The 24,311-nt window shown below is 38.9% G+C and overlaps 1 protein-coding gene and 1 long non-coding RNA gene across 39 annotated transcripts in view; one reads left to right on the plus strand and one right to left on the minus strand.

Annotated features, from left to right (window-relative positions):
• Rims2 (regulating synaptic membrane exocytosis 2) overlaps positions 1 to 24,311 on the plus strand; it is a 490,233-nt gene that overhangs the window by 10,651 nt on the left and 455,271 nt on the right. The window lies entirely within an intron of this gene.
• LOC128116458 (uncharacterized) lies at positions 18,229 to 24,205 on the minus strand. The gene is made up of 2 exons (XR_008220467.1): positions 22,118 to 24,205; positions 18,229 to 18,589 (listed from the first exon to the last, which is right to left on the minus strand). It is a non-coding gene; the product is annotated as an uncharacterized LOC128116458 (long non-coding RNA).

Here is a 24,311-nt window from a genome sequence, read left to right on the forward strand (position 1 = left end):
TTCATGTGACACTGAGTTTTAGTGGATGACTATACCGTTCTGTTCCCACTAGCTTTTAATGAGTAAGAAATAGGCTTTGGATGTTAGATCATTGCAATTTGGGGGGTTGTAACTATTGTTATGAGTAATATAACCTTGTTTTGTTGGAATGTCTATTATCATTTTTCTAAATTTGGCTAATACAAATTTTCTCAATTTTTTTTTCCTATTTTTTGTTTTTGTTGAGTCAAGGTTTTACTGTGTAACCCTGGCTGGCCTGGAGTTAATTTTTAAGACCAGACTGGCCTTGAATTTATAGAGATCCATCTGCCTCTGCCTCCCAAATGTTGGGATTAAAAGTGCATGCCACCATAACTTTTTGTTATTTAACTTTGAAAAAGCTTGCATTTCATAACTGTGCAGTAGTTAGCTACAGAAGTCCTTCCATTTATATATTTGTTTGTTTGTTTGTTTATTTATTTGCTGAAGGGTCTTATGTATTCTAGGCTGGCCTTGGACTTGGTGTGTAGCTGAGATTAACCTTGAGCTTCTGGTCCTTCTGCCTCTACTTTCTGAGTGCTAGGATGGTTGGTGTGTGCTCCTGCACTGGAAGCCTTAAGAAAGGAACTACCTCCTCGGCCTCATGGAACCAAACTCTATTACTGTAGGCTGATAGCTCTTCACTAATTGTATGGTCTAAGCTAAGTCTTAATTCAGTCATAGGATTAGTGAACAAAATTTCTAAGGACGGGTCTGTTTCACTTACTTGGTAATTACTATGCTGAACTCTGTCCTTGTTTGTCTGGGTAGATATAATCATAATAAACTGGGTGGCTTATAATCAACAGAAATGTATGAAAAATAAATTCATTTCTGTTTAGTTTTTCACAGGTTTCTGCGAAAGTCTAAAGTCAAGGCAGTGATGTAGTCATTGTCGGCCCAGGTCCTACTTTCTGGTTTGTGTGTGTGTGTGTGGCTTTCCTCTTGGTGTGCTCTCACATGGCCTGAGGGCACAGGAGCTCTGGAGTGCCTTTTCTTTTTCTTTTCCAAATAGGGCCACTGATCTTAGTGGAGGCTCGACCCATAAAATCTTGTCAAGTACTCCACCTCCTATTATCATGACACCCAGGAAGTAGACTTTAAGACACGAATTTGTGAAACATAAACATTTGATCTCCAATTTAATCTAAAGGAGAATTATAGTTGCTAGTTCATGTGTTAGGTCTTGACAGGTGTTTTGCTTTAGAAGCATATACAACACAGAGACTTGATGAGAAGTCAGAAATACATACCTCTAAAGACTGGTTTTAGAATGTATTGAAACCTCATGTTAAAAGTTCACCAGGTTTAATGCTAATGGTTGAATTCTGTTTCCAAACTGAAGGTAAGGAAGCTTGATAGGAACTGGAAGTTAATTGCAGCAGACATTAAGGGCATACAGTTGAATGTTATTGGAATCAATGCTTGTTACATATTTCTTCCATCTATTCCACTTTCCTTCACTATGTGGCATACTTTTGGAGGCTAATTTATGTGGTTTGTATCAAATGGCTCCCTTATTCTCAAACTTCATTTAGGTTTTGTCAATGTGGAATACGGGCAGAGTAGAATGATAGAAGAGAATGTGGGCATAATATTTGTTCATAGTCTTCTTCCATACCATGTGTTTGTGGGTAGCTTTATCTTTCTTTTTTCCCTTTGGTTTTTCGAGACAGGGTTTCTCTGTGTAGCTTTGCGCCTTTCCTGGAACTCGCTCTGTAGACCAGGCTGGGCTCAAACTCACAGAGATCCACCTGCCTCTGCCTCCTGAGTGCTGGGATTAAAGGCGTGTGCCAACATCGCCCGGCCGGGTAGCTTTATCTTTGTACTCAATCCACAGGTAGTCTGTCCACACACATTTTCTCCTTTGGCTTTGAAAATGCTTTCCAGCATTACTGTCCAGGCTCACCTCCGCCCCCATTGGTTTCCTTAATCCCTGCCCCACATCTGTAAACTGTCCTTATACAACACTCCTGGTTTCTCAGTTTCAGTATAGTGTTTCTTTCCTGGTAGAGCCTGGGTTGATACCCCATTGTTTACTGACAAGTTAAAGAATGTGAATAATGGGTCACAATTGTAGGTGTTTAGAGTCTCCTTCACTCTATGTACCAGTGACATAACCGTGACAATCTTCTTGGTCTCTTTAGTCATTACATTCTGGACTCTGTTATGTGTGTAGCCTGACTCCTTACCTGATGAAGGGCTGTCTGTGCAGCTCCGTTGCTCTGATGAGACTCAATAATTTTGTCAGTTACAGAGTCTTTCCTTTCAGCTGCCATGGTGTTTTGTATTTTTCTGTGCTTCTGATATTCAGTAGTGATTACTAACCTTTGTTTTCCTTAGAGCAATTAAGTTATTTGAATCTGTGGACTAAATCTTAATATTTTTAATTAAACAATTTATTTTTATGTTCAGGGAAGTGCCAGGCACATTTAAACATTTTTTTTTTTTTTTTGGTTTTTCGAGACAGGGTTTCTCTGTGTAGCTTTGCGCCTTTCCTGGAACTCGCTTTGGAGACCAGGCTGGCCTCGAACTCACAGATCCGCCTGGCTCTGCCTCCCGAGTGCTGGGATTAAAGGCGTGCGCCACCACCGCCCGGCTACATTTAAACATTTTTAAAGTAAGACTTGGAGGTGGAAGGATCATTTTGATTTCCTTCTATTCTTTCAGCCACTAATATAGCCAATTACTAAATATTTTTTAGTCATATTTTTCAAATATCTTTGAAATCTGCCTTTTTGTCGTCTTCATAGTCCCTGTCTTGAAGTTTTAATGTGATTTGCTTATTTATTTCTAAATTATAACTCATGTCTAAATAGGTTTATTTTTCATGTTTACCTCTTCTGACTCAACCTCTAATAATGCTTTAGCTCTTTAAGACACAGACAAATATATTTTAAAATCCTTAACATTCTTCCGTGTCTTAAAAATTATTTTATGTACATGGGTGTTTTGCCTGCATGTATGTCTGTGTATAACATGAGTGTCTGGTGCCTGAAGAGGTCAGAAGAGTATGTCTGAGCCCCTGGAACTGGAGTTACAGATGGTTTTGAGCCACCAGGTGGGTGCTGGGAATTGAACTTGGGTACTCTGGAAGACTGTTCAATCCTCTTAATCACTGAGTTATCTCTGCAGCCCCAGGTGTTCAGTTTTTATTTTGAATTTGTCTTCCATTAAGTTTTGTTTGGCTTTGACTGTACTGGTGGGCTTGTAGGAGTTGAATTATATTCATTCAGTATTTATTATACACTAGGTTTCAGGTCACAGAACCTTGTAAGTATAGAACACAGGTTTGTATCTAGATACTTTAACAAACACTTGTTTATTTACTAATGTGTGTGTCTGTCAAAGACTGTGAGAGCGTATGCACGAGTCTGTGTCTGTACTTGCACATAGAGACCCAGAGAGGGCAGCAGGTGTCTCTTCTGTCCCTCTTTCCTATTGGAGGTAGGGCCTCTCCTTGAATCTGAGGTTCACACTTAGGCTAGGCTTGGAAGCCAGCAGGCTCCAGTGACCCTTCCCTCTGCTGTCCTCAGGGTTGGAGTTTTAGACATTTGCTGGGGTGCCTGGCTTGTTCTCTAGGTGCCAGGATTAGAACTCCAGTCCTCAGGATTCTGGAGGACGTCCTCCTTAACTGCTGAGTCAACTCACTGTCCCCTGTATCTAGATCTTTATGACTGAAATGTATTTCCCTCCCCTCACATTGTCATTTCAAAAGCAGAAAGAACAGAAGTACTTGGACTCTGGAGTCAGACAGCCTGGGTCTACACTGTTACTTGGTTTACCTCTGTGTGTCTATTCATAAAATGGGAATAATATGCACTTCAGAAGCTGTTTTGGAATTGAGTTTATACTTGCAAAGCTCTAAAAAATTTCTGAAATATCATGTACACCATGTTTTTTTAAATAAATATATTAGTTATGAAGAAAACATTGACAGCTATAGAAATTATCATCAAATACTTTCAACAACTATTGCACAGATGGTGTTACATTCATGATTAAAGTCTTAGATCTTCCAAAGTTAAACAGTATTCCTCCCTAGTGGCTTGAAAGAACACACATTTATTATTGTACAGTTCCGCAGGTCAGAAACCTCACGCAGTCTTACTGGGTTAAAGTGAAGATGAAGGCAGGGGTGCATTTTCTCTGGAAGCTCTATCTGCTTGCTCATTTCAGTCGCCCAAACAGGTGTGTGTGTGTGTGTGTGTGTGTGTGTGTGTGTGTGTGTGTGTGTGTGTGTGTGTGCGCGCGTGCGCACGCGCATATGTATAGGCATACACACCTTCGTTTTTTGTTTATAGAATTAAGATTCCCACTTCCTCGTTGGCAGTTGTCTAAGGAGTATCCTTGCCTTTTGGAGGTCTCTTGCATGCTGCCCTGTTTCAGAACCAACAGTAGGTGCTGACTGTATTCTTCATAAGATGTCACGACTCTCACAGTTCTTTTATTCTCTCATCTCTTTCTGCTCAGATGAGTAAGACTTTTCTTGTCCAAGGATTATCGTGATTAGATTGTGCTTGCCTATATCAGATATTCCAGATATTATCTTCTTCTTTTAACCACATTTTTAAATTTCCTTTTGCCACAAAAGGAACCATGTTCACATATTCCTGGGATTAGTACAGAACAATTTTTATTAGGTAGGAGTCATTCTCCTTGTTTCTCTATTGAGCACCAGTGGAAATAAATTTAGACACACACACACACACACACACACACACACACACACACACACACTTATTTTTATTTTATGAGTGTTTTGCCTGCCTGTGTGTATATGCACCATGGTTGTGTGTTGTTATTCATGAAAGCCGCAAGAGGTCATTGATCCCCTGGAACTGAAGTTACAGTTGGCTGTGAGCTGCCCTGTGGGCTTGGAAAGTTTGGGTCCTCTGCTAGAGGCACAAATGCTCTTAACCACTGAACCATCTCTCCAGTCCCTTTGCTATGATATAATATATATATATATATATATATATATATATATATATATATTATAAAGTACACAATTTTATTTTTAGTTTTTAAAATGTTTTTTGTATCCTGAGACAAATTTCAGAATGAGATTATGCTGGATAGTTTTAAGTCAACTTGACACAAATTGGAGTCATCTGAGAGTATTGAGCATCATTTGAGAAAATGCCTCTATAAGATTAGGCTTTGGGCAAACCTGTAGGGCATTTTCTTAATTGATGATTGATGGGGAGAGCCCAGCCCATTGTAGGTAGTACAGTCCTGGGCTGCTGGTCCTGGGTTCTATGAGAAAACAGGCTGAGCAAGCTAGTAAACAGCACCCATCCACGCCCTCTGCATCAGCTCCTGCCTTCAGGTTCCTGCCCTGTTTGAGTTCCTGTCCTGACTTCCTTTGATGATGAACAGTGATGTGGAATTATAAGCCAAATAAACCCTTTCCTCTCAACTTGCTTTTTGGTCATGGTGTTTCCTAACAGAAATAAAAACCCTAACTAAGACAGAGATTACATTATGAAATAATGTTCTATAGTGTACTTTTTTCTTGGGTTTATAATAGTATATCATTCTCAAATTAATACCAATATGATTTTCACTTTTTTATTTACTTAGGAGTTTCTTTCTGAGTTAAAATGTTAGTCTTCACACAATCTACATGTTAGGTTTTTAAAATTAATTTTAATAAAATTTTACATACTCACAGATCCCTCTCTTCCCTCTCGCCTACATGTTGAGTTTTAAGGCTACACCTCGTATTGAGCCAGGGCTAGCTACGTAGTGAGATGGCCTCCCTGCCAAAAAGTTAGTCTAACTAGAGATGGGGTGGAGGAGTTGAAGATAAGCATTATGAATTGTTTGGTGTTCTGAGTGTAAAGATTAAGTACTCTTCCTAAATAGGTATTTTAGTCAATAATTGTATTTTTATGACTTATTTATTTGTATTTTATGTACATTGTTGTACATTTATGCACATGCATGTGTGTCTGTGTGAGGGTGTCAGATCCTCTGGAACTGCAGTTACAGACAGTTGTGAGCTGCCATGTGGGTGCTGGGAATTGAACCCAGATCCTCAAGAAGAGCAGCTAGTGCTCTTAACTGCTGAGCCATCTTTTCAGCCCAATAATTGTATTTTTGTAGAGTGTGAGATCATTTTAACACAGCTGAAGTAGTAGAGTCATTGATGTATGACCAACTATTGTATTTTCATTATATGAAGGTTATGTTAAAGGCTCAGCCTGTATTTTATATTGCAGTGCAAATAAAGATTTGTATTTAAACTTTTCATTACAATATGGTTTTCCTTTTCATGTGTGTTAACTGCTTCCCCTATCGCTGTGACTAAGTACCTAACAGAAGCTACCTAAGGGAGAAAAGATTGATTTTCATTTATAATTTCAGAGGCTCACAGGCTGTGGATGAGGTAGAGCTTCTTGTCTTGGTCAGTGGTGCCAGTAGCACCTGGTGTTGGCCCCTGCACGTGGTGGGGAGCAGGAGGCAGAGGGTGCAGATGGACCAGAGTCAGAAGAGTGCAGGAATAGCTTTCAAACGCCTGTCCTGCAGTCTCCACAGAGTAGAGCCTCAAGCTGGGAAACAGATGATTGCATTAGTCTGGGCATTACATATTTTGACGTATTTTGTGAGGAGTCATCCTTTTCTTAAAATAAAGTATATATTTATGTATTATTTGTTTTTTATAATTATTAGCAAAGTGTGTTTAAATGAAAAGATGTACTGTGTATGTACTGTGAGTTCAGCTGCATAGACATGTTTAGAGTATGATCAGTCCATTTGACAGTCATGGACATTAGCAGTGAAATAAAGTAGAACAAATAATCCCCAAACACTAACATACATTCATATTACAGCTTACGTTGTATATGTTAGAGCAGACTAAAGTTCAGAGTCTAGTCAGAACACGGAAGTGATAACAGTATTTTGAACAGGGATACATTAATATAGAGGGGCTATTAACAATAGAAAACAAGACAAAACAACAACAACAACAACAACAAAACAATGGAAGAAGCACCTTCTTCTGTGTCTGAGGCTGAGACTCGGCCTCCACTGTGGAGCTGTAGCGCTGGCCCACTGTGCTCGTGTGTGCTAGACTAGGGCAAACCAAAAAGTTTGTCGTTAGCAAAGCAGGAAGTCATCTGCAGAGACTGGGTGACTTGGTGGAGAGGCTGGCTGTGCTCCTCAAGGGGCTCTTTGGGAGGCTTACTGGCATGTCAGTCAGACTTGCTAAGAAGTTGTTGGTGGGAGTGTCACTCACTTTGCTGGAAGGATCTCCTGTGAGGTGCTGGTGAAGCATACAAGGAGGTCTAATCCCACAGGGTATTCATAAGCTCCAGGCAGCTATGTAAACAAAAGCTGCACAGCCTCAGAGAGAGAGAGAGACACCCTTTCTTCCTTTGATGTCACCATGGCTCCCTCTACTGACAAGGCTGAGCAGTGTGCCATTGGCAAAGGAGAGTGTCGGAAAAGCTGTGTAAAGAAAGGTAGATTCGGAGCTGAGAGGCAGTGGTACATTTTAATAGGCTGACTGTGCTGTAGACTGTGCTGCCCTCAAACACCCTTATGTTAAAGCAGCATTGATTTATTTTTCATGCTACATGATTCTTTTTCTCGGCCACTGGGGCGCTCTAGTCTGTCATTATCATTCAGTGCATAGGCTATTCTGTATACACACTCTCTGTAATGATGTGAGCCGAACAAAAGGGAACTGTGTTGAATTGCAAGTTGTCTCCTAAAGTTTCCTCTCAGATGTACATACATAACTTCTGCTTACATTTTGCTGACCAAAGCAGGTTATATGATCACACCTAAGTCAAGGTAGAGAAGAGGAATCCTATTACATGGAAGAAGAACAGGAAATATCCCTGTATTGATAGAATTGATACTGCAAAAATTGGCAGTATCTAGGGTATTACTTATAATTTCCCTTACAAAATTTGTCTGGTTTTGTAGTTTTTACAATTTTATAAGAATGGCATTGACATGGAAATGGTGTGCCTATCTTCTGGATCTGTACAGTTAAAGTACTGTACAGTAAGCCTAGCCGGTGCTTAGAACAGTAGCTGTCAGAAGAAACAAGCCGCCGGAAAAGGTTCGTGAAGGTTCGATACAAATTAAACAGTTGGGAAATTTGTATTAATTGATGCTTATACAAGCTAGTATAGAAAACAGGAAGTCTTTAAATCTCTCTCTGTGTGTGTATGATATGTGTGTGCATGTTTCTGTATGTGTGCACGGGTATACCATGCATGCATGAGGAGGTCAGAGGACAGCCTCCAGTGTTTACCCCCTCCTTCCACCTTGAGACAGGTTCTCATCTGTAAGAACATTTCGGAAGACAGTCTGGCTGTCTCTCATGCGTCCAGAAATTCTCTCGTCCCCACCTCTGTCCTGATGCAGGAGCACTGGGTCACACTAGTTGTGGGCTGCCGTGTCTGGCTCTGTGGATTCGGGGATCTGAACTCACGCTCTCACGCATGTAAAGCAAGCAGTTCACTCGCTGAGCTACTGAGCTGTCTTTCAGCCCTGGAAAATGAAATTGCTTGATATCGAAGAAGCTGTTTTCAGTTTTGGTCAGTCTTGGGTAGACATAGAAAAATAAAACTTAGATATTTCTATTAGAATTTCAGCTCTATTGTTTATATAACTAACATTTTGTCTTGAACAAATCAGTTAAGCTTTCTAAAATCTATAAAATGATAAAAGCAAAAGTCTATGATCCCTAAACTGAAATTTTGATGCCAATATACTCTAGGAGTCATATAATTTGGGCTTTAGAAATGCAAAGGTGTGTAGACCATGTAACTTGTTATTCTTAGTAGAGATAGGACAGCAACATCCAGTAAAACGTACTAATTTATCTCCATCGAAATGGATGAACATTTACATGCAAGTCAAGGATTTTCTTAAAAGAGAGTTTTGTTTTCCAGAGATTTTTGTATTTTGGAGTCACAGTAAAGGCAATTATGGGGTTAAAGTGACACTGTACAGGTAAAAGAATATTTAAAGGGAAGAAGTGACATGTTTGTTTTGCTGTTGTAGGTGCATTATGGAAGACCAACACTGTAGTCTTTATTGATGATATCAGATTACGTATACAAAATCAGATCGTAGAACTCTTTGCGTAAAGTATCAGTGCCACCTGCATGCATTATTTAACTGAAATTCCTGCTTTAGAACTGTGAAACACATAAAATAATAAGTAGCTATTGTCTTAGGGATGGATACATAATTAGTACTACTGTAGATTCACATGAAATTATTCATTATGTATTATAGATGCCTTAGGTCAATAAAGCTTAATTCTTCTAGTCGTTTGTATGACAAAGCCCATGAAAAGTACAGAGGTCTTAGTATGCAAATAAAATCTTCATTTTCCCCTTTCCACTGATAGTTATGCTTCCTTAGGTTATGTTAGGGCTCTCAAGCCTTTTTCATGTCATGCCATATATAGGAAAAAAGATTTGTAGTTTTATTGAATAATATGGACTAGGTAAAAATATCACATTTTTGTATTTCAGCTATGAGCAAAAATGCAGGGTATTATGGAAGATAGTAATATTAAATTGTAAACATTTTAAAAATCAAATCTTTTCGATATCTAAAAAGGCATGGTAAGCTGAGTTCCAAGAATATACCTCTAGTCTTATTTGTCTGTTTTTGAAACAGATACATATATTTCCAAGAATTTCTTTTGATGATCTCTTCAGGTTCCTGTTGGTTACCACTTATAAGAAAGTCTATACAGGCAGTTTGTAAAACCTGCAGGAAAACCCTTAATCTTTTTGCAAAAGATTGATGGGAATTCTTTTTGTCCTATTAGGATTTTGATAATTTATCTTCAAGTTTTACTTCATAGATAGTAATAGTTTTTGACATTTGGTTTTCATTGATGGATGTAATGTTGAAATTTCTTCCGGTAACATAAATGGATGTTATATATATGGATATTTTAAGAATTTAATTTATTTAAGGATTAATATTGATATCATCCCTCAGCTATATACAGTGCTTGTCTAGTCTTAATTTTCCTTTAGAATAACACTATCATTGACAAATTAATCTCATTTTTCTGAAACTGAATTGTTGCTTTGAGTTTATAAACTTTACCATACCCATTAACATATTTTATGGACTCTTTTGTTCATGTGTGTGTATATAGAGGTCAGTTACTCTCCACCTTATTTGGAACTCATTGATTGATAGACAAGTTAGCTGTGGCAAACACTTTACCCGTTGATCCACCTCCCCAGCTAGATCATGCTTGTTCATTCAAGTTTTCAAAGCTCTGGTGAAGCCCCCCTCTTTCTCCTGCTCCTCCCCTACCCTCTCCATCCCTCCTTTCCCCCCTCCCTCTTTCTTTTTCTGTTATGATACTGGGGATTAGCCTCTAGGCCCTGTGCATGCCAAGCACACATCTGTCTGCCATTGGACACCAACCCTAGACACTGAGCTTAGTTTTTGAAGTCAGTAGATACCTTCTAACAAATACGTAAGGTAGAAATCATCGTTACAGCATTTTTACCTATTAACTTGAAGGTAATTTCCTTTGAGTAGACAATAAACTGAGATATGGAACAAAATAATGCAGTCTTGATCCTATTTCTTTGTATAAAGCCCAAAGCTGTGAAAGGTACCAATAGAAGTTGTAGTCATTAGGAACTGATTAGATTCTCCAATTTGATAGCATTATTTTACATTAAATTACTATTTATAAAAGTTTTCTATCTAAGAATTTCTCTGAAAATATAAAATTGTATTACTTGAATTTCAGAATTTTCAGAAAGGTTGTAGAAGTTTTCTCTTTTCTTATCATTGAAGACTTATATAATATTTCAATGACTGTTTCAAAATCTTAGTTTATCTGTTTGCATATTTTGTTTGTTTTTGGTATGGCTTTGTAAGACAAATAACTTTTAAAGTCATTTCTCTTAAGGTCCTATAACCTTAGTTATTAACGAAATACTGTTACTACCTGTAGATTAGATTATTTTCTGCAATGAAAATTTTGGGATTTTTTTTTTTTTGAGATAGGCTTTCTCTGTGTACCCACAGCTTGGCCTAGAACTCACTCTGTAGACCTGGATGGCCTCTAACTCACATAAATCTGTCTGTCTCTGACTCTTAAGTGCTGAGACTCAGGAGGTACACCAACCACCAAACCTGGCTGAAAATTTCAGTAATATTTTTACTTGGTGTTTTCTTTGTATATTCTCATATGCTGTTATGATTATTGATCATTGGAAGTATTCATTCACTCTTTCTTTGTTTTCATCCATTGATTTAAAGTATAGTGTAAGTTTCTGTGCAGAGCTGTAGTTGAGAGGCCCTATTATTGTGTTTTATTGTAGGGTTTTGTTTTTTTTTTTCCCACTTACAACAAAAGTTAAAGTCTCTTGTAGTAAGGTGTTAGTTTTAGCATTGGTCACTTGCTTTCATTGTTGTACGTGATAACTTTTTCATGCAATATGGCATTTATTTACTTTGAGGAAGTGTTTTAATTATCTGTATAGGATTTTTTGGGACACAGGAATCCAAATTTGAAAAATACAACGCTTAAATAGAGATTTTAACTTTTATTTCAGTAAATACTTGAGGAGTCACATTATACTCATGATTCATTAAATACATTTTTTATAAAGTTCTGCAATCTCTTTGCTGATTTGCTTAATAAAATTATGTTAAATATATGTGGTGATATATTGTGGCCCCAATATCTTGTGCACCCTAATAAAGCTTATCTGAGGATCAGAGTTGAAAAAGCCAGCCACTACAGTAAACATAGAAGTCAGGCAGTGGTAACACACGCCTTTAATCCTAGCATTCGGGAGGCAGAAATCCATCTGGATCTCTGTGAGTTCAAGGCCACACTGGGAACAGAGCCAGGCATGGTGGTACATACCTTTAATCCCAGCACTAACCATAGAGGTCTGGAGGTCTGTACAGACAGACAGATAGTAATGTAGCTGGGCGGAGAGAGGAAATGAGATGGCAGAACTGAAAGGCATATAGTCGTGGGTATACAGGAAGTAGGTCTCTTTGGAGACTGAGGTATGGGTGAGGTGAGGTTGTCTGCGGCTTGTTCTGTTCCTCTGATCTCTCAGTTTTTCACCCCAATATCTGGCTGCAGAATTTTTATTAATAATACCATCTAGCAATTTGTCTTACAAATATATTTTTGTTTTTGAAATTAAAATGACCCATTTTGGACTTCCGTCATAAATGAGTTTTGCTAATCAAAAGTCAATTAAAAAAAAAGAAAAAAGAAGAAAGCAAGAAAGATGGAAGAACAGAGGACAGAAAAATGAAAGTAAAACCTGACAATTTATGTTCCTATATGGACATCTCTAAACATGTATTTATTTATTGTGAGTGTATGTGTGTGGGCATACACATGCCACAGCACCCATGTGGAGGCCAGGGACCACCACTTTGATGGTCAGTTCTTTCCTTCCACGGTGTGGTTTCCAGGACTGCACTCACGTCTCAGGCCGATCATCTCACAGGCCCTCTAGGGACATTTTAATATTAGGTGTTGCTGCTGCTGAAGATAACGATTGCTTTATATGTTAGAATATATGCAGAGAAAAACTTCAGAATACTTTGCAGATGTATGTAGAATAACCCAATCGTGATCAAAGCAACAGTTAGAGTATGTGAAGTGATTGGGTGGATGGTCAGGGAGAGATTTTACATGGTGCCAGTTAACAAGCAGTGTATGTTCTCTTCTTCTTAAAACAAAAAACTGTCTCTTTATACACAGTTAAGGAGCATCTGAAATATTCTCAGAGCAGTATACAGTGTGGGCAGCAAAAGACTGTTTTGGGTTAGCTATTCATTCAGATTTTTGTGTAAACAAATGTATTGTGAGTACCTGCTATAAACCAGCCACTGCACTAATTTGGGAAACTGGAGTTGGATATAGTCTCCATAGAGTCATACAAGCAAATTATTAAGCAGCTCTCACACTGTATCTTAGCACTCAGGAGGCAGAGGCAGAAGGATCTTGGGCTTGAGGATAGCTTGGACTGTATAGTGAAACTCTGCCTCAAAAAAGTAAAATACATAATAGCTGCTTTAAAATAGTCAGGTTGAGCTGATGCAGGGAGAGGGGTGAGTATGTATGAACATTGACCATTTAAAGGAGGCTTTATAACCAAAGAGAACATTCAGGCTGGCCTTACAGGAAAGTATTTAGTATATGTAGAATAGGGGCATTTTAAACATGTCCAAAAGATGGACTGTGAAAAACTATGCTGTCTTTTGTGGAATGGCTAGTGTTTCTCTCTTACTAGGAAGTTGGAGGATGCAGAGAAGGGATAAAGTGGTAGAAGGAGAAGCTGATGTGTGGGGTCAGTTGTAACCATTCTTGCATGCAACATCAGCATAGAGATACTAATTTTAAAAATACTGAATCACTTGGGAGGCAGAGACAGGCGGATGGATCTCTGTAAGTTCAAGGCCGGGCTGGTCTATAAAGTGAGTTCCAGGACAGCCAGAGCTGTTACACAGAGAAACCCTGTTTTGATAAACCAATCTATATTATATCGAATCACCTTCATGCAGATGGATAAGAATTATTGAGAGAATAAACTAATGACACTCTTTAGTATAATCTGTCCAGGTGGGTTGTGGGAATTTGTAACCTGCTTGGTGTGGTTTAACTTGGTCCCCTGGAAGGCATATGCTAACTAGCTGGAGTTTAGAGTGCACTGTTGTTTTTGTCTGAGGCACAGGAGTTTCTGGCCCTATGGGAAACAGTAGTATTTATATGACCATGATATGTAAGCTTGCCCAGTGTCTTACAGTTAAAGGGAATTACTGGATACCAGAAAATTCATGAGTTGTTATTTTAATGAGGAAGAAATCAGGAAAAGCTTGACACAGTTTTGAAGAACAAAATATGACCCTATTAAAGAGGTTAATTCAATGCTTTCCAAACTGGTTTCTGAATTCGTAGAGTGACTGTGTAAATGCAACTCTTGTTATGTGGTAAACACAACCATCTATATGTGGTTTATTTGGGAAAAAGATTTATTTTTAACTTATTGGGTTTACATATTGATTTTATATTACTGTATTAGCTGTTAAAATTTTAGAATCACCTATTCTTCTATACTATATTTAGAAGTTTGGATGATCTCCCTAGTTTGTTTGATCTACAGGGAGAGACTTTGAAATAATAATGGAAGGTATTAAAAAGGGCCTGTTGTAATATGTCACGAAATCCTGTTGAATTAGTGTCATAATCTCTTTGTGTGAGAATTCTTACTGGTGATTTCTCCTGGTACAGTTACTGTTCTGTATTCTGTTTCCCTATCCTGGGTTTGTCTTGTGAGTTTGTGCAGAATATCTTCTTAATACTGAAGTTTAAGATGGGTCTAGTGGTACAGGATGTAGTCTGTACTCCTTGGGAAACTGGGGCAGCAGTATTGCAGATTCAAGGCCAGCCTGGGCTGCATAGTGAGGTGAAGGACAGTTTCGGCAGCTTGGACTTTGTCTCAAAAGAAAAAGAAAAAACGCCGGGCGGTGGTGGCGCACGCCTTTAATCCCAGCACTCGGGAGGCAGAGCCAGGCGGATCTCTGTGAGTTCGAGGCCAGCCTGGGCTACCAAGTGAGTTCCAGGAAAAGGCACAAAGCTACACAGAGAAACCCTGTGTCGAAAAACCAAAAAAAAAAAAAAAAAAAAAAAAAGAAAAGAAAAAGAAAAAGAGGGCTGGGATTATATAGTTCAAGTGCTTGACGAGTGTGTGCGAGGCCCTAGGTCAGTCTCCAGCCCCAGTTTCAGTCCCCTATTCCCTGTAGTAGTGGGTGCTCTTACAAGGGAAATTTATATGGAATAAACAATCCAGTGAGTTTATATATTATACTTACTAAGTATCCTGAAATATTTGAGGTTAAGAGAAACCAGCTGCTTTCATTTGAAAAGTTAAATTAAAATCTCCTCAGATACTGTTAAGAACACAAAACCCTTGTTACTCATTTTTTTTTCAACTTCAATCGGAAATCTTATGGAATTGTTTTGGAACACATGCCTCCAATCTGCCACCAGATTTTGCAGCAGGAATTTATATAATCATGCCATAGCTCAAACTGTCTCACAATTCACCATATGTTTCAATATTTCCAGTGTTTTCAAACACTCTCTTCTCTTCCCACCCTTTCTGGTTTACATTTCTCAGCTTTGTCCCAGCTCTTACCCTGCAATTTTCATTCTCCTTTCTGATTCACTGATGATCCTGTTGGAGCCTTCTAGTGTAGAATTAGTTCTGTGCTGGTTCTTTTTCTGGACTCTTTTCTACACTGTTAAGCAGTGTTCATCCCTCACTTAGGAACTCTTGATTGCAGGTCTAAGTTCCGCGCTCTAATCTCAGCACGTGTTTTCAGGACGTTGAACTAAAGACCTTACATATGTTAGGCACATTTTCCACCACTGAGCTGTAGCCTGAGCCCTACTGTTTGTCTCTTACCTTTGTTTATTTTTTCTTGTTTTAAAAAATAAAATAACCATTAAGTATTTTTTGAATATTAAATTGTTTTGAAAATTAGATTTATTCATTTATTTATGCATTGCCTGAATGTATGTCTACTGTGTGTGTGTGCTTTATGCCCTTGAAGGTCAGAGGATGGCATTCGATCCTCTGGAACTGAAGTTTGGGATGGTTGTGAACCACCATGTAGGTGTTGTGAATGGCACTTGGGTCTTCCTAACTGCTGAGCCATCTCTCCAGCCTACCTCTGTTTATGTTTATCACATACATTATTGCTATGGTGGTGGCAGTCCTGGTAAAAATTTCCCACTTACAAACTCTTTCTTTCATCTGGTTCAGTGGAAATGTCTATAAGGCAAACCTAAATTAACTAATGTAAACAGCTCTATCCTGTTTTTCTTCTGTACTAAGGATTAAATAGGTCCTCAGGCAGTCTAGGCGAGGCTTTACCACTGAACTACAGCCCCAGCCTTTTATACCAGCAAATAATGCTTTTCTGACTGCCTTCCTCCTAGTCCTATGCTTCCCTCCGATTTCTAGGAGTCAAGGCAGTGCGGTGTGTGGGAGCAGAATAAAAGCTTTGCTGTTGGTCAGCTGTGGGTCATTCTTGTCAATTTCTAGTTCTGTGAGCTTGAACAACTCTCTTAATCTCTTGTGCTTTGTCTCATTATATTTAAACTGAAGTAAGAATGCCTGTTTCACAGCACTGGGGAGGTAGAGGCAGGGTATCAGTAATTCAAGGTAGTCCTTAGCTATGTAGTCAGTATGAGGCCTGCCTGGCCTATAAGACCTTGTCATGGACAGAGCAACAGTAACAACAACAAAATAGAACTCCTGTGTCACAGAGTTGTGCCAGAGTGCAAATGCAGTGTATTGGTGCACAGAAGACATATGATACATGTTAAAAATTAGTCACTATCTATTTTAGGTTACTGGGTCGCCATTCTGGTGTTCTTTATCCCTCCTGAAGTTTGTTTATAGGAAGGTCAGTCTTGAGGGTTTCAAGTGAGACTAGAGTGAGAGGAAGCAAGAGTCTAGGCACGATTTATCTTCTTTGAAGGATTTGACCTTAACTAAAGAAATTTTTACTTTTTGTTTTGTTACCCTGGGAATCCAATCTAAGGATTGTGTATGCCAGACAAATGGTCTACCACTGAGCTACCTACTTGGCCCACTGAAGTGTTTCTAAGACTGTTGATAACAGCAGATTCATCTATTGATACCAAAAAATGTGGTCTTTTTTTATTAAAAAATTAAATAAATAACATGTTGAAATTGGTTAGCAGATTCTCATCTGTGCTCTAGTGCTGTTAGTAACCTGACAGATTATTAAAGTCTTATCATTACTATTTAAACATTGTTTTTGAAATTCTACAGTTTATCTAAGCTCTAATTTGTACTTATATAGTTTGACAGGGGTACATATATCAAGGTTGTTCATTAATTTGATCTGAATAGTACTACTGTAAGAGTTCTGGGAATTCTCTTTGGACCATTCTGAAGTCGCCATCTTTTAGATTCTTTTACCCAGTGTTCTCATTATTATGCAGAAATGAGAAATTCAGACTGTTCGCTTTATCTTGACCTTTATTATAAACCTGAACTATAGCAACAATAGACATTAAAAATGAAATAATTCTGTATAATCTCATCACTGCCTTCGTCTGCGCTTTTGTTCATTTCTATTTACTTATCTTATAGTCATCTCTGCATATGCTATAGATAGATGCAGTTATAGTGCAGGGTGATTTTACATCTTGCTTAGTATTCTGTTATCTATGCACATTACTAGGTTTTTTCTTGAGACAGGGTCAAAGTCTGTTTCTAAGAGATGAGATTGTAAGTGTGTCACCATTGTGTCTGACTTTATAATTTTTGCTTTACTTAATAGGATATAGATCTGATACAGATTCATTAAGACATTTTCTCAGTCATTTACTTCAGTGTCTATCACTTGACAGGCATTTTCATTGAAATGGGTTCCCATACACTCTGAATTCTATTTTAATTGAATAATTAAAGTAATTGATTAAATATTTTTTGAGTCAGAGTCTTGCTGTACTGCCCATACTTGCAGTATTCCTTCTGCCTCTGCTTTTTGAGAGCTGTGATTACAGGCATGGACCATTTTAATTTCTGCATTTACTTTTTTAGTGTGTGGCATTCTTCTATGTGTATGGAGGTCAAAGGGGAACTCATGGGATTTGTCTTTCTCTTTCTACCATGTGGGTCCTGAGATCAAACTCGGGTCACTAAGCTCAGTGGCACATGTCCTGCCGAATTGGGCCAGACCCCATTCTAACTCTTTTTTTTTTTTTTTTTTTTTTCCTGTTGTTCGTTTTTTGTTTTTTTGAAACAGGGTTTCTCTGTGTAACAGCTCTGGTTGTTCTGGAACTTACTTTGTAGACCAGTCTTGCCTTGAACTCAGAGATCTGCTTGCCTCTGCCTCCTGAGTGCTGGGATTAAAGGCGTGCACCACCACCGTCCGACTTTAAATATGTTTTTAACTAGAGTTACATCACTTTTTGCCCTCCCTTTTCCTCATCCAGCCCTCCCAGTTACCCTTCCTTGTGCCCCTCCGTGTTCCCCTTCAAATCGATAGTCTTTCTTTTCTTTGATTGTTATTTTTACACACATACACACACACACACACACACACACACACACACACACACACACACACACACACACCTAAGGGCTTGCACGAAGAGATAGAAATACAACCGGCTGAGACGGTTTTTGTTGTTTGTATGCGTGTGGTTTCAGGGTAACCACTTTGCATTGGACAACAAATAAGGGGGCTCATCTCTAGGAGAGGCTAATTATCATTTTCCCAGAAGTCATTGGCTGCCTTTGGTTGTCCAGGATGGACGGCCGCCCCCACCCCATGTCCACTGATCCTGGCCTTGTTCCGGCCTTGTTTATGCAGCCATTCCTAGAGCCGTTCTCAGGCTTCCCACCTCTTCTGCCGCAGATCCAGGAGACCCGTCGGGGCCGGGCTCCCCATACTCTGCTGATCTCGGTCTGCATTGTGTCCACTTGTGATTTGCTGGAAAGAGGCTTCTTTGATGAGGGGTGGGAGCTGCACTTACCTGTGGTATACAAATAGGATTTAGAGTGAAGTAATTATGCTGGTCTAGCAAAGTGGCGGCGGTGGATTCCTTTCTAAGGCCCATGACCTCACCGGCCCCAGGAAGTTGACTGGCTGTCTATACCAGGCATGGTTTCTGTCCTGTTGAGTAAACGGCTGTTGGCTGCCACTGCCATGTGAGTACCACTTACTGCACCTTTGTGCCTGCTTTCCCTGCGGGTTCAAAGGTGCTGCAGCTAGGCAGAACTGTTGAACTGCCCTCCTCCCTCGGCAGCTGGCAGAGTATTTTCTGGAGCTATGGGAGCCAAGTTGCAGGAAAGATTTTTATTGTTTTTTGTACTTATAAGGGCAATGTGGTTTTTTTTCTCTATTTCAGTTATTTCTTTGGTTTCTTCTTTAACTCTTAAGTAGCATCAACTATTTTCCTAAATGAATATAGTTTTTTTCTTAAAGAGAAATCTGTAATATCATATGTTAAAGTATTTTTCCTCCATTCTGCTGTATTGGCTTCTCCCGTGCCTTTGGCTTGGGACCTTATGCATATTAATTAAATAAAGCATTCCATTACTGTTCCATATTCCTAGTGCTGATATGGTTTTCCTGTAAATTATTTTCAATAGAATTTAATTGGTTTTTATGGGATTCCTGACAATCTTAAGATGTGGGCTTACTAGATCTGAATAATATTAACATTTTGAGTAAGAGTTTATTGCATCTACTTAGTAGAAAGCTTAATATGAATTGGGTTGATATTAAGATTAATTTCAGCTGTTTTTTTCTTGGGTTCATAAGGAGCAGAGTGATTTCATGATTAGAAAAAAATCCTCTTGAGGCATGGTGGTGCACACCTTTAATCCCACTTGGATGATCTCTGAGTTTGAGACCAGTCTGCTTTACATAGGGAGCTCCAGGACAGCCAGACACAGGACAGACACAGAGACCCTGTTTAAAAAAAAAAAATCTCTGAAGATACAGTCATCACAACATAAAATAGTTGTGATTCTTGGTCTCTTAGTGACAGTATCATATCAATAGTGCAGTGTTTATTTATATGTCCTAGAGTGATAATAAAGAGGTCTAGGCTAAGGTAAAGCTGTGAACTTGGTGGCATTTATAGTCTTCCTAATTTTTCCAGTTAATACTTTTAGTGTTTGTGGATGATATTTTCCTTTGAGCATCTACTTTTTTCCTACTCTTTGATCTCACCATAGCCTTTAGCATATGTGAAAAGCAATAATCAACTATGTATTCCAAATGGCAAATAATAAAATGACACCGACTTTTTAACGAAGTTATGACCTTGAGCAGATTCCCTGGAGGCAAACTGTCAATTATTATTATTTTTAAAGATTTATTTATTTATTTATTTATTTATTATGTATACAATGTTCTGCCTGCACACCAGAAGAGGGCACCAGATCTCATTACAGATGGTTGCAAGCCACCATGTGGTTGCTGGGAATTGAACTCAGGTCCTCTGAAAGAGCAGCCAGTGCTCTTAACCTCTGAGCCATCTCTCCAGCCCCAAACTGTCAATTATTGACAGCATTTCATAAAGAATGAAGGTGATAATTGTATGCAATTACTGTGTTAGTCTTCTTGAGCTCAGTGTAGTGTCTGATAGGTCTAGGCACTCAGTGAAGAGCACTGAAGGAATTAAACACAACTTGCTTGAAGGATTTTAAGACATTGATATTAGAAAGAAAGGAATATAAGGAACGGAATTTTTAGAATTATATTAAAATACTTTAATAGCTGATCCCAATATAAACCAGAATCAGTCATTGTTGTGTGTGTCTGGGGAGTGGGTGTGGGGTATGAAAAGGGAGAGAAGTGGGAAGTACACACGGGATAGTGTGCTCTTCACCTCAGAGAGGAAAGCACAGCTGTCCTCCGTCTTTCCAATTCATTTAACTCGCAGATTCCACTTCCTTTTATTGCCTGTTAGTTCGCCGGGGACGGTAAGATTGACTTACACTTCTCCTGAGGAAGAAATAAGTTGTTGGACAAGGAAGTATGTGGGAATGAAAGTGTATAGGACAGTCTTGTTCAAGGATTAGGAGGTGTGTGTGTGTGTGTGTGTGTGTGTGTGTGTGTGTGTGTGTTAGTTAGGGAGGGAAGGAGAGGGAGACAGATAGACAGACACACACACAGTTAGCATTGTACGTTTGTGACTTAGTTATTTTCCTTATATTTGTCTTGAGGCTAAAAGCAGATAAATTGAGAATGGAACAGTAGGTAGGGACTAGATTGGGCAGAGAGATTTATTTGGCATAGCACAGAGTTTGATCTTGTTCTAACTATAATGGCGATGTAAGAAGAGCAGATGGAGGAATGGTATGTGGGGAAGTAGTGATGGGCAGTGTCTGGATGGAAGCAGGAGAGGAACAGAACTCAAACAGTAGTGCACTTTTGAATGAATGTGACATTTGGTTTGTGCTCCCAAGGAAGTAGATGTTTTTTAAAACTTCAGATGAGTTAATATATCTTGACATTATCTTATTGCTATTTTGTAAAGTATTTATTAGGCTTATCGTTTTGCTTGTATGTTGGTGCTATACAGTTGAAATTATATAAGAAATAGAATCTAAAGAAAGATATACAAGTGGTGCATGGTGCACATATCTGTAATTTTAGCAGTCAGGAGGAGAGGCAGGAGAAGTGCTGTAAGTTCAAAGCCATCTAGGTCCATAGAGTGAGTTGTAGGCTACCGATATACTATATATTGAGACCAAGTCCCAAAAAAGCGAAACAGAACAAAGCAAGCCACCCACCCAACCACTTAACCACCAAAAATCCACACACAAATAAAAACAAGAATCTAAACCAACTAAACTATACAACAAAACAAAACATAAAAAGAAAGGTTCACATTTTAATTTTTATCTCAATTAAATTTTACTTACCTTTAATATTTGGCACTAAGATGATTTTTTAACTCAAGTGTGTATTGTATTTATGAAAAAATTTCTAGGTAGTAACAATTATGATAAAATGAGATTTTATTTTAAGAAAGAATTTCTGAGGAAATTCTTGCTTTTTGTGATTGAACTTCTGATTATTTAAACTTAGGATGGTCAGATTTCTTTTGCTTTGGGTGTCATTGAAATGACATAAATATTAAGGCAAGAATAAAGAAAATAAAGAGTCTATACGGAGGTTGAGGGGATGTCAGAGAAGCACAAGAAGCACAAGAATTACAACTAGAAAAGGAAATTCCGTGCCTCTGAAGTTGTGTAATTCAGAATACGAAACCCTGTGAAAAAGAATATAAAAACTGTACTAAATATTATGACTGAAGCAAGTTTAACATGGAAAATTAATTAGCATGAGTGTTAATTATCTGTTTGTTTTCTGGAAAGACCAGTGACCACACGAAACCATCAGGGCTAGGCTGGGAGGGGAGGAGAGGAAATAGATGTCAAAGCAGTGGGTGTAAATGCTGGGATGCGGAGGCTGTGTACGACTGCTGTCACCTGGAGCTGCAGTCTACTGGTTTAGAAAGCCGGTAGTCACGGGGATGACTCACCTCAGATGGACATTCAGTCATGTATGACCCACCTCAGAAGGTGCTGGAGCCTATATCCACCCATTGCTACCTCAGACACACTGACTGGTGATCTTAGTAACTGTTTCTCTGGAGACATTTTGGCTGTCATCCGGGGCAGATGAGCTAGTGGCAAGTGGTGGGTGGAGCCTGAGAATGATTGAACACATGGACAGCTCCACAGCAAAGAAGACGAGCTGAGAATGTCAGCAGAGCTGAGGCTGAGAGACAAGAGTCTAGATGCATCTGCTTGTTAAATCAAGATGTTCACATTAGCGTTTGTTGACTAGGATATTTTATAAGTGTTCATGTTGAAAGAAGATGCACTCCCAGGAAACTGAAAAAGTAGTAGAGAGCAGTCTTGAGCCCCTCTTCACACCCCTCCCCACAGTAATTGTCCACGTGACTTCTGTGCAATGTCATAGTCACAAATGTGGTTGTGGGATCACCTGTGGGTCTTGTCCAGGTATGTGGTAGTAGACTGGTGTGGCTATTGTCACTGGAGCTGTGGCCCATGAGCAGTTTTCTCCCGAGTTTCCTGAATATCACCATTGTCCCTGCAGGAGCCAGGGACAGAAAGAAAGTACAGTTTCTTCTGCCATCCAGTTTTCCTCAGTGCTTCTTTCCCAGTAGCAGGATGTAATTAGACACGAGGTACCAAGGGAATGTCTTAGAGATGCAGGCAACAGGTTTCAAGCCTTCTGAGGAGGGAATGGGTGGGTAGGAGTAGAGTTGACAACCCACAAAGGGAGCACAGGAAGCAGCTATCAGGTAGGATTTGGTCACATGGTAGAAATAAAGAAAATTTGGTCAGTTTTCTGAATGGAAAGACAGAACTTTTGTTATTTTGATTTCTTCAAAGGAACTGCTAAAAAATATATGGGCTAATAGAAAAACTTTGAAAGTGAAAGAATTCTCTACTGAAGTATCAGAGTGTTTAGTTTCAAGAAATGGAAATTGACCTTTTAGCCAGGCCTGTAATTGCAGCAATTGGAGCTGAGGTAAGAGGCCTGCTAAGAGTTTTAGGGTAGTCTAGACTACAAAGTGAGACACTATCTCAAAATAAAACAAACAAACAAACAAACAAACAAAAGGAAGGTTTTAGTTAGTGTTTCTATTACTGTGAAGAGACTGGGGCAACTCTTGTAAAGGAAAACATTTAATTGGGGCAGGCTTACAGTTTCAGAGGTTTAGTCCATTATCATCATGGCAGGACACAGTGGTAAGCAGGCAGACATGGTGCTGGAGAAGGAACTGAGAGGTCTGCATCTTGATCTGTAGGCAGCAGAAGGAAACTGTGTCACAGTGGGCATAGCTTGAGCATGTAAGACCCCAGAGCCCACCTCCACAGTGACACTCTTGCTCCAGCAAGGCCATACCTCCTAATAGTGCCATTCCCTATGAGCTAAGCATTCAAACACATGAGTCTGTCGGGGCCATTCTCTAGTCAAACTACCACAATGACATTGCTTAACATCAAGTACAAAATATATTTGTTATAAGTTCATTAGATCTCAGAAAAGTTGAATAACTATGCCTTGAAAAGAGACAAATGAAAGGATCATCTCTGAATAGCTAGTTTGTAAAATTCAGAGGCGGCCTCTTGAGAGTGCTGCCTCTTAACGTGTGTTGACCAGCTCCAGCATCCGCTGCTTCCGGTTCGTGTTATCGGAGATAGATTGTCTGCTCTAGTTTGGGTTAGTTGCTCACCCTTGGACAGAGAAAATCTGGACAATTGGAGAGAAAACTACAATGTTATTGTACTTAATAACTAAATACTAAATATACCATTGCATTTAATAATCAAGTACTAGCTTCTCAAAGAAAACTTGAACTATAAAAGAATGATTACTAGGCAAGCCAAAAAACAAGCAAACAAACAAAAAAACTACAGGTTATTTTTTATTCAGGGCTCTTTTAGACTAGCAGTAGGTAGCTCAAAATTATGGCCCAAAGTGCTTGTGCACTTGATATGTAATTGACACTCTGATCTCTTTTACTAGTACTTTTGAGGAAGTTGTCATTATTCTCCTCATTTTACAGATGGAGGAAGTTGTCATTATTATCCTCATTTTACAGATGAGCAAAGTTGAGAGGTGCACTTCTGATGATGGTGGATTAGGCAATTTGGACTAACCCTCTACAGAGAGCAACTAGACAAACTGGATCAAATATA

This window comes from Peromyscus californicus, unplaced genomic scaffold (genome assembly GCF_007827085.1).
Source record: "Peromyscus californicus insignis strain IS unplaced genomic scaffold, ASM782708v3 Scaffold_20__1_contigs__length_68692818, whole genome shotgun sequence".
NCBI lineage: Eukaryota > Metazoa > Chordata > Mammalia > Rodentia > Cricetidae > Peromyscus > Peromyscus californicus.